The following is a 12,174-nucleotide window of genomic DNA, read 5'->3' on the forward strand; positions in this document are numbered from 1 at the left end:
TAGTTTTAATTTTGATAGTGTAAACTACAGTTATTACAAAGTTTTTAAAAAATTGCGGTTTGGTTCCCGATAAAGTTCTCAAAAGGGAATTTTTATTTTAAAAGGTTTGACAACAATTGACACTAATTCATATGCTGCAAGCCTTTTGTAGTTGTCAGCCTATCCCCAAAATCTAAAGTTAAGCTCAAGACCTTGACAAAGTTTGGCAGAAATCCAATTTTTGGCCGAGTTAATGAATCTGGGATAATTCTGAAAATAGGGTAGACAAAATTTAGTGGGTTACTTTTGAAATGTTGTTTGAGAAGAAGATAAGGAAACAAAACATGTCAATGCCTGATTTCTGTTTTAAAACTGTTATGAGAATACTTTATTGGACTGTAAAGTCTTTCCAGACAACCTAAGTAAGATTAGATGATAGCTATTACATGTGTAAAATGGTATGAGGAAAGGATTAAGGGTAGGGGAAAGAGTTAGGGAAAGAGGACACAATATACAAACTGTTTTAAGGGAACTGAATTTGCTAATCTGGCCATCAAATGAGATATTGGAACCGTACAGGGGGAGATGAGCAAAGATCTAGAGACAGAGATCCCCGTTGATATGGAATAGTTAATATGGTCTAAAGAATAAGGAAACATTTTAAATGATCAAGACAATAAAACAACTGACCCCAAGAGAACCTTAAGATGATCATGGTCAGGGAAAAAAGACTTAGAGGTAAAACTGGAATCTGTAGTTGAGGCAATTGAAGGGTAAGGAGAAATAGCACATAACAACAATTTACCCCAAGATGGATACAGGTAAAGGGAAAGCTAGAAAAAGGCTAAATAGATGTATTACTGACTATATTAATGCGTCTGCGTGCTATAAAAAGTAAGACCACAGGATTAACACCCTGATGACAGGCAGAGTTAAGCGGCTCCCAGAGAGAAACGCCAGTGGAAGTGAAGATACTGAGCCATTGAAAGATAGGATAAGAAGGTGCATTGTAGACATGTGTAGACAGCTTAAAGAATTGAGGTCCAACGTGGAACAGCAGGAGATAGTGGACTGGAAGGAGTGGGGGTGCCTACCCAGATGGATTCAGATCAGGGAATTCGTTTCACAGGAAGAGTAATTAAAGAAATGTGTAAATTTACGGGGATTAAACAGAAATTTCACATTCCCTACCACCCACAGAGCTTGGGGATGGTGAAAAGGATGAACCGAACTTGAAAAAAAAACAGTAGCAAAAGCAATTCAAGAGACAGGGAACAGCTGGGCAACAGTGTTGGTCAATATTCTGATGCACCTGAAGGCTACCCCAAGCAGGACTGCCAGGTTCACCCCATTTGAACTAATGACAAGGAGAGCAATGCAGGTACCCAAGGGAATCATAGTAGGAGGGGGAGATGAAGGACCATTAAAGGGAAGGGTGCGAGACTATGTGAGGGAAATGAGTAAACAGTTGCATGAGTTAAGGAAGGAAGTCAGAGACCGATAGATGATTAAGGACATGGAAACAGACAAATCCAAAGAACGACAATGGTCACCCCAAGTGGGGAATAAGGTAATGGTTATGGAAGTTCCCAAAAAACCTGGGTTTGCACCCAAGTGGGTGGGACCATATGAGGTAATCATGACATGCGCATTCGTGGACTTCAGGGGAAAGCACCGGTCACAACTGAAGCATTTTATTAACTGATTCTATCCACAGAACTAATCTCAACAACTGACCGGTGAAGACTGGGATGGTTATCTGCTTAAGTTCACAATATTAATTGCAATATCGACGCTCGTGGGCATGGCGATACAGGCAACAAGGTCAGGGATTGTCACGGCTCGACCCGCACTGCAGGAGGGACTTTGGTACAGCATGGACAGTGCTGAATGCAACACACAATGGGGAATGCTAAATGTAACAGTAGAAGAACAAGTGTATTTGAATTGTAGCAAGGGTTTGCTTCAGATTGGGTGCGGAAGTCTCAGGGATATGACACGCATGAGCGGTTGGTGGGGGCTATTCGGGAAAGCTGGCTCTTATGTTAAGTTTCCAAATCCAACTACTGTGTGCTTTAAACATAAGGAGTGGGCAGAGGAGTTTGATTTTTGTTTGTGAAACAGAGTTATGTTTATGTAGCATGCTTGACAATGTATGCACCGATGATTACTCATTCCCACCCTCAGAATTATAAATGGAACATTTGTAGCCCCAACGATAACGATGTACCAACTTGGAGAAATAGTGATGGTAGACGAACATGGGAGATACATCCTAGAGAGGAGATTAGTACCACTACCCAGCCACGTCCCACGATTGTATCAACAATCCAAGCAGAGGCAATTGAAGCCTCTCAGCCCACACCAATTGGCCCATCTTGTCCGGCTATGAGTCCAGGTCTGATGAGTGGTCTCGTATTGGTTAATTATAATAAAGTTTTGTATGATAACGTGCATCATGAGCTCGTACCTGTAGCCTTGAACATATCCGATATAGCCCTGCCCCAGTGGTGCTCAATCCATATTCATGCGCTTTATACAGCTCTGATGGGCTAGTTGATGACTGAAGCAGCTCAGTTCAGTGGTGGAATGCAATCAATGGTTACACCTCCAGGTTTAGGAGGGAACCGAGTTAAGTGCAGCCTGATAAATGACGCTGCTATGATATTCAATACAGGGACATCAATGGTTAATTCTATTGACCTGGCAATTGTTGACCAGAAGGGCCGGACCTTGAGCTCCAAACTTAAGGAAATTTTAGAGTGGGACAGGAAATTTACAACATCCAGTTAAATACAGACCAAGACAAGACACAGTTAATTCAAAACCTGGCTACCGTGCTCGAAGGTCATGCGGTATCTATCAATAAACTGATCAGGATAGGAAAAAAATATTTCGGATGAAGCAAACAGAAATGATGTTTGCAGCACCTATGGATCCTGGGCATTGAAACAAGCTCAAGAGAATTTAAGACAGATTAATGAAGGGGTAGTCCCTTTATGGGTAACTAATGAACATTTATTTAATCTTTCACGACATAAGGATCATGACTTGACTGGGTGCCAGCTCAGAGGTTTAACGTGTATATAGAATGCACGTTGAATGTATAGTGAATAATAACATGCTAATAGGCATTAACTTAGTGATACCTGTTATACCTATGCCAACACCTGGCAGAACATTATATAGAGTTGAAAATATTGGGGTGATACAGGCAGATTATTATATTAGGTACCATGACATTCCGCCAAATGCAGTGGATATAGAAGGGAGTATAATTAGCACCAATTAGAAGGGTGTAGTATAGAGGCCACCACAGTAGTATGCGCACATCCAATATATAAGACGGAAGAAGCGAGTTGTGGATTTAAAGCAGTAGCAAATTGTACAATGGAAACTACATGGGCTGCAAAAGGACCGACCCATGTTGCATATATGGGGAATGGGAGATATTGTATTACCACGTGGCAGCAAAAGATCCAGTATGGGAGCAACCGGATGTGCCCCATCCACAATCATTCAGTGTGCCTACACCCACAGGTGCCAGCAAGGTTGGGGAAGGTGGAACTGGTCGAAATATACAAGAGAGGAGCGGCTACTATTCAGGGCATGGAATGCCTTAAGGATAACCTGACACAGTATTTGAACCAGTTCTCTTATGAAATCCTCTTAATACCAGAGCACCTAACCACGATTCAGAGACAGGCTCAGCAGATATATAGAACTTGCTATACACTGCAGCAACAGGTTAGAGCCTTCAAAGAGGATATCGAGCAAATAGATTCCTCCACATGATGGGAGATTCTGTGGATTTGGGGCTCAAATGTACAAATACACCCATGGATTTGGATTATCTCCCATGCCGTGGTTATGATTCAGCTGATATTAGTTATATATTTAATATTCCTGATTCATCGTACCCAAAGGTCGCAAAAGAGGTGGCATTGGGGGATGTTTAACTGGTGGAGAAAAGGTTTAGCAAGTCAGAGGCCTGAATTGAAGGGCCAGATGATACAGATGGTCTGAGCTAGTACCTTTACAATCCAAAGCTGGATACTTGGCCAATATCAACCCACACCAGTACGTACGGTGGTACGTAAAGGGACGGACAGTACCACTGTAGTTGGCTATCTTGGACTTGGCCAAGAGCCAAAAGGGAGAACTGTTAGGGGGAACACAGTAAGAATTTATTGAAAGGGAATTACTTAGAATCTCCAGGCAGACAGTGTCATCAAGTACATTAACAATTAAGGGTTACCAGATGAACTTTGCACAGCCTTAGGGCCTGTAATCACCAGAAAGACCCTGGGAACCAGACTGGAGACGGAGGATGAAAACAATATAGATTAAGTGTGCTCTTCAACAGATAAGGAAAGGACAGATGGTCCCAGCTTAGACAGGGGAAGAAGGCTCTGTCAGGGTGAAGGGGGATGTATGTGCTGAACAATGTTCTTGTATGTGATCAGTGATGTATAAATAAGCAATATACTTGTAATTTGGTAGAGTGCTACCTCAAGCTGCTTTGAGGTGGTTCTCTGCTTGCAATTGCTCGAATAAATGATCCTAACCTGAGCCTCCTGTGGTTTGTTTGTCAATTATACCACAGCAGGCTGTACAGTCTACAGGGTAGTGGCTCCTCATTGTTTTCAGGTCCCACTCCAAACTCCATTCCCTAGCCATCGACTCCATCTGTCTCCCTGTCAACGGTGAGGCTGAACCAGACTGTTCGCAACCTTGATCCTGAAATGAGCTTCCGATTGCATGTCCTCACCATCACTAAAACCACTTGCTTCCAGTAATATCACCCGATTCCGCCTCTGCCTCAGCTTATCTGCTCTCGAAATCCTCATACACGCTTTCATTACCTCTACACTTGACTTTTTCGATGCACTTCTGGCCAGACTCCTGTGTTTTACCCCTCATGAGGTCATCCAAAATTCTCCTAACTGAGTCCCATCTTGCACCAAATCCCATTCACCCATCAACTCTGCATTTGCTGACCTACATTAACTCCCGGTTAAACAAAAAAGTAGGTTTAAAATTCTCATCCTCAATTTCAAATCCCTCCACAGCCTCACCCCTTCTTATCTCTTTATTCTCCTCCAGCTTCACAACCTTCTGAGATGTCTGCGCACCTTTAATTCTAGCCTCTTGAACAAGCCCAATTTTAATTGATCTAGCATTGATTGTTGTGCCTGCAACTGTCTGGTCCCTAAGCTCTGGAATTCCCTTGCTAAACCTCTTCACCTCTCTACCTTTCCTTCTTTCTTTAACACACTCCTTAAAATCTCCTTCTTTGACCAAACTTTTGATCATCTTCCTTCATACCTCCTTTTGGTGTCACATTTTGCGTCAAAATGCTCACATTAAAGGTGCTAAATAAATACAAGTTGTTATCCTTATGGTTAAGCAACCTTTTGACGATATGTGTCCTTATTTGCTGTCCTTTTTTCTCTTATCCCTGTTCTTTATTTTCCAGCTGTGCTCATTTGGTAATATTATCTCCTATGAATCAGAAAGTCATGTGTTCAAGTCTTGCTCCAGGATCTAACCTTATAATTTAAGCTGACAGTGAATTGCACCATCAGATGAATGTTGCATTGCTAGCGGTGTTTTCTTTCAGATATGATAAACTGACGTTTCATTTGCCTATGTAGATAGTTCAACAGGACATAAAAGATCCCATTGCACTATTTAAAGAAGACAATAGAGGTCCCTAGGTATCCAGGGTAATACTCATCAACTAGCACCAACAAAGCAGGTTGATAGGAGTCCATCTTATTTGCTCTTTGTGGGATCTTTATGTGCGCAAATTGGTTGTCACATTTTTGATCGATAGGAGAGGGTCATTGTGAAGGTCATATTGTACAAATGGGGAGAGCAACACACATAGTTTGTTGTAGATTGTGGCTTTCAAGCTTCATAAAATATCACCAGTAAGGCCAATGCCATTGAAGAGTAACTCTTGGTGAGTTGAGATGAAATGTTCCTCCAACCACCCTTTGGTTGACAAAAAGAAAATGGGTCCATGCAGTAGGAGGTAGAGAGCTGAACCAAGAGAAAGCTGTAAATGGTTTCCAAGAATCATATAAGGATCTAAATGAAAAGGCCAATAGGATAAGTGGCATTTCTTTGTGTTCTAGTAACCAGTTATAATAGTGTTCTTATGCCGCCTCAACCTGATCACAGGAATTATCTGGTCCCAGTAAATGTAGTTTTCTAAAAGCAGCATGTAGATATCTGGTGTCCGGCTAACCTAATGATACTTGAACTCACATGTAGACTGACCCAATAGTCACAGTCAATCTTCACATACGTTACATAACAGCATCAAGTTTGCAAGTGGTTTGCCCTATTCAAACATCAGTGGAAGAAACTGCTTGAGTTGAGCCTTCAAGTCCCAGTTAACGACATAAAAGCAATTTTACATTGTTAACATTGTTTCAAACTATTCAAGGCTCTTTTTCAAGGTTGAAGAAATTGAGGTCAGTCCTATTATGTATGGTTAACCTGTCAAAGAGTGTTGAGAACATTTTTTTTCTTGAATGTCTCATTCACCTTGTGTGCACTGCCTGAGGTGCAGCATGACATGCCAAAGATTTGCTGCCCAATTAAGGGTGTTCTGGTGTGACATTTGCATTTATTTCGTGCCTTTCCATGTTAGGTTCTCAACGTGATTCACTTTTGGGATGTGGGCATGTTGGCAAGGCCAACCTTTATTGCCCATCCCCAATAATCCTTGAGAAGGTGATGGTGAACCACATTCTTAAACTGCTGTTGTGTAGGGACATGCCAAATGCTGTTTGGAAGGGAATTCCGGGATTTTGACCAGCGACTCTGAGGGAACAGTGAATTAGTTCCAAGTCTGGATGGTGCGTGGCTTGAAGGAGAACTTGCAAGGATTGCTGTTTCCATGCACCTGCTGTCTTTGTTCTTCTAGTTGTTAGAGGTCATTGGTTTGGAAGGTGCCGCTAAAGGAGCCTTGGTGAGTTGCTGCGATACATCTGTAACAAAAAGACACCTTTTATCTTACTTTGTTATTGTTGAAACTGAACCTTCCTCCTACCTGTATTTGATGTACCCCAAAATCTAGTTCACAGAGGAAATACTGTAACTCAGAAACAGAGACATTCATATGCCTTTATTATTCAGAAAAATACATAATTTGACATTCACCAGTATACATTCAATACAAATTCCTTAAAACTCCTCTCCTTTTATTTTCTTGTGTGATTTGCATAAAAAACAAGCAAGAACAATTTGAAGGTTATAATTTAAATGACTTCAGATAATGTCATTAGCTACAAGAGCAAAGTCAAAGTAATTTGGAAATACTGCCTGAGGCCATTAATGTTGCTATTTCGAAACATCTCTTATTTTGTTATTTATTTCAATACATTCTTTCTTTTTATATGATCGAGTTATTCAGGTCTGGCTCAATATGGTGTCATCTAAAGGCTGATTTCAACTGTATAATTAGGCTCACGGGTAAGTTTCTGGAATTGAGTCAAACAAAACCAAGGCTGACACACCAGTGCAGTACTGAGTGAGTGCTGCACTGCTGGAGGTGCTGTCTTTTGGATGAGGCGTTAAACTGCTTGGGCTGATGTAAAAGATGCTATCGTACTATTTTGAAAAAGAGCAAGTGAGTTATCCCCAGTGTCCTGGTCAATATTTACCGCTCAATCAACATCACAAAAAATCTGATTATTTGGACATTTTCACATTGCTGTTGTGAGAGTTTGCTGTGAGCAAATTGTCTGCCTCGTTTCCTCCATTACAATCTTGACCACACTTCAAAAGTATTTAATTGGCTGTAAAGCACTTTGAGACATCTGGTGGTAGTAAAAATGCTACGTAAATGCAAGTCTTTATTTTCATTTGCTCCCCAAAATGATTAACAACTATGATATCCTTATTCAAAATTGCTGGAATCTGTATTGTTACTGGGAAGTTCTCAATACTAGAAATTCTACCTTGTTGAGATTAAATTGGGGGCTAGTTAGAACAGTTAGCTAGATGGCTAGCATGTGGTTCAGAATAATGTCAGCAGTGCAGGTTAAATTCCCATTCCAAATGAGACAGACTTGGAGCCTGCCTCCTCATCCTGTCTCTGAGAGTGGAAGACACTGATGAACCACCACTGACAAGAACTGCCAAGAAAACAGCTTAGAATAAAGCATCAGCAGACAATGAGCCAAGGACCTGACTTTAGGCAGAGCACACGTGAATGAATGAAGATTAAATTAGGGGAAGGGGCTATCACTTCGCTAAATAGATTATGATACATTGTGAGCCAAAAAAAAACTGTAGGTCTAACAAAATAGAACTAATTTATATGAATTGTATTAATTATGATCTGTACTTGTTCAACAAATCCTGTACTTTTTTTAACCAAAAGGCAAGACCTTAGTTTGGCATCGCATCAGAACGATGCACCTCCGACAATGCAGGACTCCTTCAGTTCCATACTGGAGTTCCAGACTGGATTGTGTGCTGAAGCCCTGGAGTGAGACTTGAACTTCTATCCACTGAACCAGCTTAACAAGTGTTGCCTTCTAATAAATAGTATTTGTTGCTATATTATTATATTTGTAATTTTATAATTGCAAAATATAAATTGGCCAGTAGCTTCCCATTTACAAATTGCTATATTTAAAATTAGCAACAAACCTGAGTGATTGAATGTTTCTGCTGCACTTGAGAAGTAATGTTCTGGTAATCATGATCCTTCCCATGGTACCATAAAAGGAACAAATTATTAGTTTAAGCTAGCAAATCAAATCTATAATTTAGCTATCTCTATACTTCACCGCTAAATGTATTTTTGTGGATCTAGTAACAAGACAAGGGCTATTTGGATGTTCAGCATAAACACATTTGAATATTCAGCAAAAAAATGATGAGTATATATTCCTATATGTTATAATTCTCGTTTGACTAAATTTTAGAGTTGAGTTAGAAACCAATTCAGAAAATCGCTAGAAATATACAGCAGATCTGTAAGTTTTGGCAAAGAAGGAAAGAGAGATTAATGTTTTTTGCATGTACTATTAATGTTTTGATGAAGGACTACACCCAAAATGTTAACCCATCCTTTCCTCCTCACAGATGCTGACAGCTCTGTTGTATATTTTCGATGTCTTCTGTTTAAAAATATATATTTCAGATTTCTATCATTTACTATTCATTCGATTTTTTAAGTGTGCTTAGCAAGATTGAGCATAAATTTTAGTTAGAGGCCATTTCTTGAGTAATCTTGTGGGTCTACCCTGGGTGTGGGTATGTAGAACATCAGGTGCAAACATTTGAATAGAGAGCAGTTCTTTGGGCTTCAATGCCCCTATTTAGAAAGCCAAATATCCTATACACTTTCTTAAACAACCTGCCCTTTCACCTTCACAGATTCATTAATATGCACCCCCATGATAGTACCTTTTAGATTATATGGTCTCTCCATGTTGCTTCTCCCTTTGTAACAAGCCTGATTAGCATGGATCTGATGAACTGCAAGTGCCAGTAAGCTCACCAGTTGGGTGAGTTTGAGAAATTGACCGATTCCAATGCAGAGTTGATCAACAGCCTGGATCTAGAGGACAAGAGATGATCCCACGGGTGTCTTTACATGGGTTAGCAGTGGGCCACAACATTTCTGTGTCACCAAGAGGTGCTTTCTGTTGCTATATTTCCCCTCAAAAAAATAAGTTTACAATAGTTTTTTTAGTGCCCTCTATGAATCCCATCAAAGACAGTGAATTTGATCACTCAATGCCGATCCATTGTCGGACCCCAATTGGCATATTTAAAGTGACCTCCTGCCTGAAAGAAGCTAGCACACCAGCGTTTACTCTTTAAACTCAACATTGATGTCAGCAATGGCTCAGTGGATAATGCTCTCACCTAAAAGAAAAGTATGGATTCAAGCCAAGGACTTTGCACAATACGTAGACTGACACTTTAGTGTAGTACTAAGGGAGAGCTGCACAGTTGGATGTGTTGTCTTTTAGATAAAATGCTAAGCCAAAGCCTTGTCTGTCCACTTGACATGAAAGACCCCACAGCTAATATTAATCCCTGAAATAAAAGGCATTATCTAGTTGTTAGTACATTGCTGTTTGTGGGACAGCTATTTGCTGTGTATAAATCACTGTCATGTTTCGTACATTACAACAGTATTTCACTTTTATCATTTTTCTCTGCTTTAGCCTCCTGTCCTCCTGCCTGATTTCTATCAAACCACTGCTTCTTTTGGACCTGGTTTTACATACAACATTCTTCATCAATGCAAAATAATTTAAGACCGGTAAGGATTTCCAAATCATCAAATTTTAATAATATGAAAATAAATTTCACAAAATCTGAGAACCTGATGTAATATTATCATTTAATAGAACTGATGGAACCCAATGAACATATTGGGCTGCATCTTCCGATCAGCGAGCAGGGGTGGCGGGGCCCGCTCGCTGACGCGTGAATGACACGGAGTGACGTCAGGTAGGCGTCCTGATGTCACCCTGTGTCATTTACATTCTCAGGTCGGCAGGCACGCAGCTGACTTGGCTGCACACCTGCCGACCTGTCCATGGCCTATTAAGGCCATTAAAAAAGTAATTGAAATCATTAATAGACCTGCCTGTCCAACCTTAAGGTTGATGGGCAGGCTGGGAGCCCTGGCGGGCTTTGGAAAAAACATTAAACCTCATCCATGGGCGGGTGAGGTTTCATGAGGGATTTAAAAATTTCAGAATATTTTAAAATAAAAGTTATGGGCATGTCCCAACTCATGTGACAGTGTCATGTGAGGGGACATGGCAGCAAAATTTTTTTCTCATCTTTATTTAATGTTTCAAACCTGAGCTGATCTCCCTGAAGCAGCACTCCCAGCTCAGAGAATCACCCCCACACCTGCACAGGGAGTGCATAGCGCTTCCTGGCAGACATCAAGCAGGGCGAGCCTTAATTGGCCCACCCACGTAAAATGGCGCCACGCCCCCGACTGGGGGTGCTGATTGGGAACCTGCCCACTTGCACCCACTCCCACACATCCCCCCTAATGGGGGGAAATTGTTGCCCATTGTAGCTATTCTTATGCAATGACTTTTGGTTTGGTTTGTTATGTTAAAGGAATAGTTTTGTAATGCAAGTTATGAGTAGTTAGCTTTTTTTTTCTATTTACTTATCTATGAATTAATTAGCCCTTTTATTTTTAGGTTTCCAAACTTTCTACCGTGGGTCCCAATATGATTTTTTGTGATTCAAAGCCCCCACTAACTATTAAAAATATCCAAAGTACAGCCTTTTGAAATTGGCCACAGGTTTTGAGTAAAACCTTTAATGAAGACATTGAAACTCACAAAGAACAATTCAATGGTTACACTTACTCCTTTTTCTGAAATATGTATTTTTTATTTTTTTGTTTAAAGACATTGAACCTCAGAAATTTCAATTACTGGGGAAGAGGCAGACAAAAAGCATGGAGTAATTTGTGGGAAGAAGATAATACAGTGTCACCTAGTGACAAATTAGTGTACCTACACCACATGGACTGCAGGGGTTCAAGAAGGCAGCTCACCACCACCTTCTCAAGGGCAACTAGATTTGGGCAATAAATGCTGGCCCAGCCAGCGAAGCCCACATCTGTGAATGAATAAAAAAATGACATCCCAGTGGTATAATTTATGTTCAGAATTCTCATTACAGCTAGTAGTATGAGGTACAGAAATGTGCATTGGGTAAATTATGACATTTTAACAATTGAATTCTCAACGGAAATGTTAAAATAACAGGTTTCAATCAAGCGAACATCTTTCAAAAGATTTTGAATAAAGTACCGGCCTCTTTAGATAAGATGGACAGTAAATTTGAACAGGCTGCTTGATTACGATTAGCATTAAAACATTATAGCATTTTTTTAAAAAAATGAATGTTAAAAAAGTTGTTTCAATGGAAAATGAATAAATGTACCTGAGACCTGCGGTTTTAATTTCTTAATCTTATAAAGTAGGAACATTTGGTTAATGCTATTGCTGATAAATTCATACCAGCAGGTGGCATCACACCAGCAGGTGGCATCATAAACTCATACAAAAACAAAAACAGAATTACCTGGAAAAACTCAGCAGGTCTGGCAGCATCGGCGGAGAAGAAAAGAGTTGACGTTTCGAGTCCTCATGACCCTTCGACAGAACTTGAGTT

At 40.3% G+C, this 12,174-nt stretch overlaps 1 protein-coding gene and 1 long non-coding RNA gene across 3 annotated transcripts in view; both read left to right on the forward strand.

Moving 5' to 3' along the window:
• Positions 1-4,551, forward strand: part of cwf19l1 (CWF19 like cell cycle control factor 1) — a 52,116-nt gene extending 47,565 nt beyond the window's left edge. For both annotated transcript variants that reach the window (XR_005944752.1, XR_005944753.1), the window contains one exon: positions 1,697-4,551. The gene's annotated coding sequence lies outside the window, so the exon portion shown is untranslated. The remainder of the gene's footprint in view (positions 1-1,696) is intronic.
• Positions 4,552-7,358: 2,807 nt separating this feature from the next.
• Positions 7,359-11,661, forward strand: LOC121285703. Its single transcript, XR_005944754.1, has 3 exons — positions 7,359-7,467; positions 10,185-10,282; positions 11,403-11,661. It is a non-coding gene; the product is annotated as an uncharacterized LOC121285703 (long non-coding RNA).
• The last annotated feature ends 513 nt before the right edge of the window (positions 11,662-12,174 follow it).

Source organism: Carcharodon carcharias, chromosome 13 (genome assembly GCF_017639515.1).
Source record: "Carcharodon carcharias isolate sCarCar2 chromosome 13, sCarCar2.pri, whole genome shotgun sequence".
In the NCBI taxonomy this organism is placed as follows: Eukaryota; Metazoa; Chordata; class Chondrichthyes; order Lamniformes; family Lamnidae; genus Carcharodon; species Carcharodon carcharias.